General features: G+C 42.8%; 1 non-coding gene across 1 annotated transcript; it reads right to left on the minus strand.

Annotated features, from left to right (window-relative positions):
* Positions 1-2,963: 2,963 nt before the first annotated feature.
* trnas-gcu (transfer RNA serine (anticodon GCU)) lies at positions 2,964-3,045 on the minus strand. Its single transcript has one exon. It is a non-coding gene; the product is annotated as a tRNA-Ser (tRNA).
* Between the last annotated feature and the right edge of the window lie 4,392 nt (positions 3,046-7,437).

The following is a 7,437-nucleotide window of genomic DNA, read 5'->3' on the forward strand; positions in this document are numbered from 1 at the left end:
TCAAAGCTCAGCAAAGCTACTATTCCTAACTTGGCTAGATTTCCCATTAAGCATAGTGCCATGCCTTTCTGCTCACTTCCACACTCGTACTGAAGACTTGTGCTCCAGAACTAGCTGCGCTCTCAGCCAAGCTGTTCCAGTAGAGCTGCAGCACAGGCATCTACTTGACAATGTGGAAAATTACCCAAGTGTGCCCTCTCCATAAAAAAAATGCAGGACAAATCCAATCTGACCAATTGCCGCCCCATCAGTCTACTATCAATCATCAGCAAAGTGATGGAAGATGTCACCAACAGTGCTATCAAGCACCACACACTAAGCAATAATCTGCTCATCGATGCTCAATTTAGGTTCTGCCAGGGTCTCTCAGCTCCAGGAAATAATTTGGCAGATAGAGTAGCATGTGGGAAAATGTGAGGTTATCCACTTTGGTAGGAAGAATAGAAAAGGAAAATATTATTTAAATTGTGAGAGATTACAGAATGCTGCGGTGCAGAAGGATCTGGGTGTCCTCGTACATGAATCACAAAAAGTTACCATGCAGGTACAGCAAATAATTAGGAAGACAAATGGAATGTTACCCTTTATTGCAAGGGGGATGGAGTATAAAAGTAGAGAAGTCTTGCGACAAATGTACATGGTGCTGGTGAAACCACACCGAGAGTACTGTGTACAGTTTTGGTCACCTTATTTAAGGAGGGATATAATTGCATTGGAGGCAGTTCAGAGAAGGTTCATTGGATTAATTTCTGTGATGAAGGTGTTGTCTCATGAGGAAAGTTGAGCAGGTTGGACCGATACTCATTGGAGTTGAGAAAAATGAAAGGAGAACGTATTGAGACATATATGATTCTGTGGGAGCTTGACAGGGTAGATGCTGAGAGGATGTTTTCTCTCGTGGTGGAATCTAGAACTCGGGGACACAGTTTCAGATTTAGGGGTTTTTCATTTAAGAAGGAATTTCTTCTCTCAGAGGGTCATTAATCTTTGGAATTCTTTACCGCAGAGAGCAGTGGAGGCTGGGTCATTGAATGGATTCAAGATTTGTATCTACAAGGGAGCCAAGGGTTATGTGGGCAGGCAAGAAAGTGGGGTTGAGGTCATGATCAGGTCAGCCATGATCCTATTGAATGGCGGAGCAAGCTCGAGGGGCCAAATGGCCTACTCCTGCTACTAGTCCTTCTGATCTTATGTTCGTATGACCTCATTGCAGCTTGGTCCAAACAGAGATGAAAGACTGGAATTCCAGAGGAGAGGTGAGAGTGATTGCCCTTGAGTGAGTGTGGCATCAAGGATCCCCAGCAAAATTGAAGTCAATGGGAATCAGGGGGAAAACTCTCCACTTGTTGAAGTCATACCTCGCACAAAACAAGATGTTGTGGTTAGTGGAGGCCAATCATCTCAGCCCAGGACATTGCCTCAGGAGTTTCTCAGGGTAGTGTCGCAGACCCAAACATCCCAGCTGTTTCATTGACGACTTTCTCTTCAACATCAGTCAGAAGTGGGAATGTTAGATGATGACTCTTCAGATACTGAAGCAGTCTGTGCCTGCAAGCAGCAAGACCTGAACAACATTCAGGCTTGAGCTGATAAGTGACAAGCAACCTTCTGGCCACACAAGTGCCAAGCAGTGAACATCTCCAATGAGAGAGAGAAAAAATCTACCTTTTGATATTCAGAAGCATTATCATCGTTAAATCCCCCACCATCAACATCTTGACCAGAAACGTAACTGGACCAGTCACATCAATGCTGTGGCTAGAAGCGCAGGTCAGAGATTACGAATTCTGCAGCAAGTATCTCACCTCCTGACACCCCAAATCCTGTCCACCATCTACAAGGCACAAGTCAGGAGTGGGATGGAATACATCCCACTCAACAACACTCAAGAAGCTCAACACCATCCAGGACAAAGCAGCACACTTGATCGGCACCTAACCCGCCACCTTAAACATTCAATCCCTCCACAACCAGTAAACAGCGGCTGCAGTGTGTACCATCTCCATATGCACTGCAGCAACTCGCCAAGTATCCTTCAACAGCACCTTCGAAACTCGTGACCACTATCACCTCGAAGGACAAGGGCAGCAGATGCATGGGAACTCACTACCTGCAGGTTCCCCTCCAAGTCACTCACCATCCTGACTTGGAACGATATTGCCATTTCTTCACTGTTGTTGGGTCACAATCCTGGAACTCCCTCCCCAATAGCACTGTGGATGTTCCTGCACCATATGGACTGCATCAGTTCAAGAAGGCAGCTCTCCACCACCTTCTCAACGGCAATAGGAATGGGGAATAAATGCTCGCCTTATCAGCGATACTCACACCCAAGAATGAATAAAAACCAAATCACTCTCCACAGATTCCCCACAATCTGGGCTTGGACATTTACTTCAGGAGCACAGAGCTTTATATCACTGCAACATGAGTTCCAATCTTCATATACTGTTCACTTTTCACATTATTTTCGACCAGTCCACGAGCTTTTATTAATTCAGTATTCGGGTCTCTGCTCCTCCGCCGTTTCTAACATCTCACCTCTTACAAAAAAACGCTCTGATCTATCGTAGGTAGTAGATGACCCCTCATTTTAAACTCCATCTGCCAAAGCATTGCTCACTCACTTAATCTATCAAGAAGATTTGAAAATAAATTTCTTGCCAAAGGATAATTTTCTGCATCTGCTCCCTCGCCATTTGCTTTTCACATTTGTCTTTCACTTGGTGCAAAGCCAGAGAAAGTAAAGATGGAAGGAAGGAGGGGAAGAAAAATCCTGCTCCGTTTCGTGATCCCTATTTGATCTTCATTCCAGTGCAGTTTGGGTGAAGAATTCCAAATGTCTGTCTCAATTTTAATAAAGTATAACCAATTCTGGAATCACTATCTGGACACAGACAAAAACTGGTTTTGAGGCTGACTTTACACATAAACTTCCCCAACATAAATAGTTCATAAACAAGCGACAATGATGGGATTCGAACCCACGCATGCAGAGCACAATGGATTAGCAGTCCATCACCTTAACCTCTCGGCCACCTTGTCAGTTGCATAAGCATGGCTGTCACCTTCAGCACAGCTTCTAGCTGTGCAGCGAGCTGTGTCATGATGGAAATATATCTTCTGCAAGTCAATGAAGTTGGGAATGGAGCGGTGTGAAACATTTTCAGACCATGTCCAACACATTTCTACTCAGTGTGAAAACCCACCACGGAAAGACTGGAACATACAATCATTTCATCACATCATGATTAACATCACTCAGACACCTGAACCATTAGGTCACTGACGAAGTCATGATGACCGAATTTCTCATGAAATGACAACTGAACTAACTGACTGGAAGAATTGCTTTAACTCCACATGATCAGAGAGACACAGCCTCAGACCAACTTGTCGGGTGGTGTAAACAGATATCATTGCTTCTGATCTTCACCAGAACAGAGAGTGAGATGTGACATTGATCATCAAACAGACTGTGAGAGAATACAACAGAATAAAACACATGGAGAGACACTGTGGAATAACAAATAGATTTGATTGGAATGTTGAAATTTTGATTGGAATGGATAAAACACCAGAAACAGCAGATTAAATTGGGATTCTCATCATTATATTGATCTGGGACAGAAAAGAGAAACTGATGGAAAGAAGAGAAGAAGGAAGAAAAGAAAGGATGGAACTGTTCCATTTTTTCAGTTTTTTCACTCACCCATCAAAGCTGATAAAAAAAGTTGCAAATAACAGAGAATTTCACCAAAAAGGGAGATTAAATGTTGCTGAAACCTTGGATCGAAGGATGCCCCAATAGATCACCTGTTTAACTGTCTCCTCACTGGGGGATTTCAATCAGTGAGCAATATTATTCTCTACTTTTTTTGTTAATTGGTCCCAGAACTGTCACTTGGAATTAATATCAGTGTTCTGACTCCTGAATAATAAAATTGTGAGTTTCTCGATATTTTCTGGACACATTTCCTGCTGAAAGAACTAAGAACTCTTTTCTAATTTACACAATACAAAATACACACTCATCAAGCCTGCTAAGCTAGCATCCTTGGTGCTGCTCTCTCTTCTCCCAAACTTCATCTCATGTGACTGTTACATTATCACTCTGACAGTGGGAGGGGTTGATCCCACCATCTTCAACATTAACCCTTTACATCCTTATACCACACTGTCTGTCCAAAAAAAATGGGTGGAGGGAACTTCCTTCATTTATCAAAGCACCAACAGCAGCACAGTGGCGCAATGGTTAGCACCACAGCCTCACAGCTCCAGTGACCAGGATTCAGTTCTGGGTACTGCCTGTGTGGGGTTTGCAAGTTTTCCCTGTGTCTGTGTGGGTTTCCGCCGGGTGCTCTGGTTTCCTCCCACCTCCAAAAGACTTGCAGGTTGATAGGTAAATTGGCCATTGTAAATTGTCCAAAATGTAGGTACGTGGTTGGAGAATGGTGGGGATGTGGTAGAGAATATGGGATTAATGTAGGATTAGTATAAATGGGTGGTTGCTGGTTGGCACAGACTCGGTTGGCCGAAGGGCCTGTTTCAGTGCTGTATCTCTAAATAAGAAAAGTAAAATAAATGCTACCAGTCGTAAATCAACTCAAACCCATTAGAGAGATAGAGGGAGACTGTCAGAGAACTTCCTGCATCCAGTCCTGACCCTGTCACACTCAGCAGCTTCTCACCCAGACCCCACTCTCATCAAAACTGAACATTGTTACCGAGACCCTTCAAATACTGTTTATAAAAGGTAGAAAAATTCAAACTTCATCACAGCTAGATTGAATAGAACAAAGTTTAATATCTTCTCGTCGTCACTCGGTAACCACATGAAACAGTCCTTAAATCAGTAGCATAAATTATCAGCTGTAAGAATGTTTGTCATTGGGTTGAATCATTTCTGTGTGATGAATGTTCCAGCATCATAAACCAGGGGAACGTGTTGACTGAGCTGTGTCTTCATCTCTTCTGGACAGTTCACCCTTCATTCTGCTCTGATTCACTTTCCCAAAGCGGATCTACAGATTCTCAAATCTGGAGACTGGGTTTTCTTATTTTGTTCCTTTTGATTTTTCTTGCTCCTGAATGATAATATATTCCAACCTCGGATCAAACTTGCCCTGTCTCCCAGTCTCGGTGAAAAGCGACAAATAACGGCAACAACATTCTGAAACAAACAACACGGTCACATTCTGCTTCAGTGAGATTAATGCTGAGGCAGTTTCCGTGTCGAATGCGATTGTGAACAAATTTCTCTTAAGGAAATTGTGAGTGATCAAGTATTTGCACTGAATTTCTGTGCAAGAAGGGACAGTTTCAAACTGTCATTCCCAAATCACTTCCTTCACAAAGAAAAAGACTGTGCTGTCTTAACGTGTGATTCAACTTCACAAACAAATTTGAACTCGAAGTTCAGGAGAAGACAGAGATGTGAATGATTGACAGTGTAATCTTTAAATCATAATTTTCCGTTTCTTCGTTGAAGTGAGGCTCAACCCTAAGCCACTAGAGATCGCGGAAAGCTACAAACTTGGATCCAGAAATCAGAAAAGTAGTGAAACAGTTGGTGAGTACATTGTGACACTGAAGAATTTATCACCACATTGCAACATTGGCACATTCTTAGACCGTACATTATGAGACAGATTTGTGCTTATATTGGTGGATGAGGAAAGATACTAAACACACAAAATCCCAATTTGAGCTAGTGTGTAAGATTGCTCTTTCAAAGGAGATAGCATCAAAGAATGCTCGTGAATTTCGTCCTATGCCAGTGACAGTAACACACTTCAGAGGAACTTAAACACACTGGTAAAATGGGCTTTCACACAACAGATAAAATTTTACACAGAGAATTGTGAAGTGATACAGTTTGGGAGGAAGAATGAGACAATGTACACCAATCTTTTTTGATCAAGGTTTGAAAAGGTTGCTAAGAGCAAACAGGACACTTGGCTTTATTAATAGAGGCATAGAGTAAAAGCAAATAAGTTATGCTAAACCTTTATAAAACACTGGGGCTGAATGGCCTACTCCTGTACCTCCACAGAAAGCTTCCACTCCAGGATCAGACACCCTCTCCAGGATCACTCTCCATACATCCCGCCACTCCACGCACGGATATCTCCCTCAGGATCAGATCACAGCTCCACAGTCCTGCCACATCCAGTCGTGAATGGTGGTGGATAATTAAATAACTAACAAGATGAGGAGGCTCCAAAAACATTCACATCCTCAATGATGGTGGTGCTGAGCAAGTCAGTGCAAAAGGCAAAACTGAAGCATTTGCAACCATCTTCAGTCAGAAGTATTAAGTGGATTTGATCTGTGCTAATTTCAGCTCCTCATGCTCGCTGGTGCCTTGGTTCTCTGGTGCTAATTTCAGAGTAAATCATGCAGCTTGACAATTGGAGCCAAAGAAAAAGACACAGGAGAGGTTGAAAGTGCCAAAACCAGGCATTGAACCAAGAACTGTTTAACTGTTAGTACAGCACGAACTCAACAAAGCGATTTCAACAACACACTAAAGCCACCATTCTGTCACTGCTTTGGAAGACAATATATACATTAAAGTGTTTGTAAAAAGTTACAGAACACAACATGTGAGTAATATTCCCCATTGTTTTCTCAGTACTGATGGACTGTGAAGTGGGAGACAGCCAGAAGTCCCACTGTGCCACACTGACCCTGAGCTGTGAGTGAAATGAGATAAAGTTCAATCTTTAGCAGAGAGATTCTGGAGAGAGGTAAGAGTCCTGAATCAAGGAAAGACTTTCTGACACAATAAAAGCAAAATACTGCAGATGCTGGAAATCTGAAATAAAAACAAAAAGTGCTGGAAATACTCAATAGCTCTGGCAGCATCTGTGGTGAGAGAAACAGAGTTAACATTTCTGGTCTGTGACATTTCATCAGAACTGACACAGGTTAGAAAAGAATTAGGTTTTAAACAAGTGAAGGGGAGGGGCATGTGGGAGAGAACAAAGGGGAAGGTGTTTGATAGGGCAGAGGGCAGGAGAGATTAAATAACAAAGCTGTCCTGGGACAAAGTGTGTTAATGCTTTTGGTTGCCTGACACCAGTCATGCTCTGATGTTATTGAACACAATGTTCAATCCACAAGGCTGCAGAGTGCCGAATCAAAAGGTCGGGTGCTGCACCTCGAGCTTGGGTCGATTTTCACTGGAACACTGGAGCAGGCCAAAGACAGAAATGTTGACATGAGAGCAGGGGGGAGTGTTGAAATGGCAAGCAACCAGAAGCTCAGGATCATGCTTTCGGCCTGAGCAGAGGTGTTCCACCTAACCTGCTTTTGGTCTCCCCAGTTTAGAGGAGCCCGCATTGTGAGTAGTGAATACAGTATACATAATTGAAAGAAGTACAAGTAAATCGCTGCTTCACCTAAAAGGAGTGTTTGGGGCTTTAGATAATG

Source organism: Heterodontus francisci, unplaced genomic scaffold, assembly GCF_036365525.1.
Source record: "Heterodontus francisci isolate sHetFra1 unplaced genomic scaffold, sHetFra1.hap1 HAP1_SCAFFOLD_86, whole genome shotgun sequence".
Taxonomy (NCBI): Eukaryota; Metazoa; Chordata; class Chondrichthyes; order Heterodontiformes; family Heterodontidae; genus Heterodontus; species Heterodontus francisci.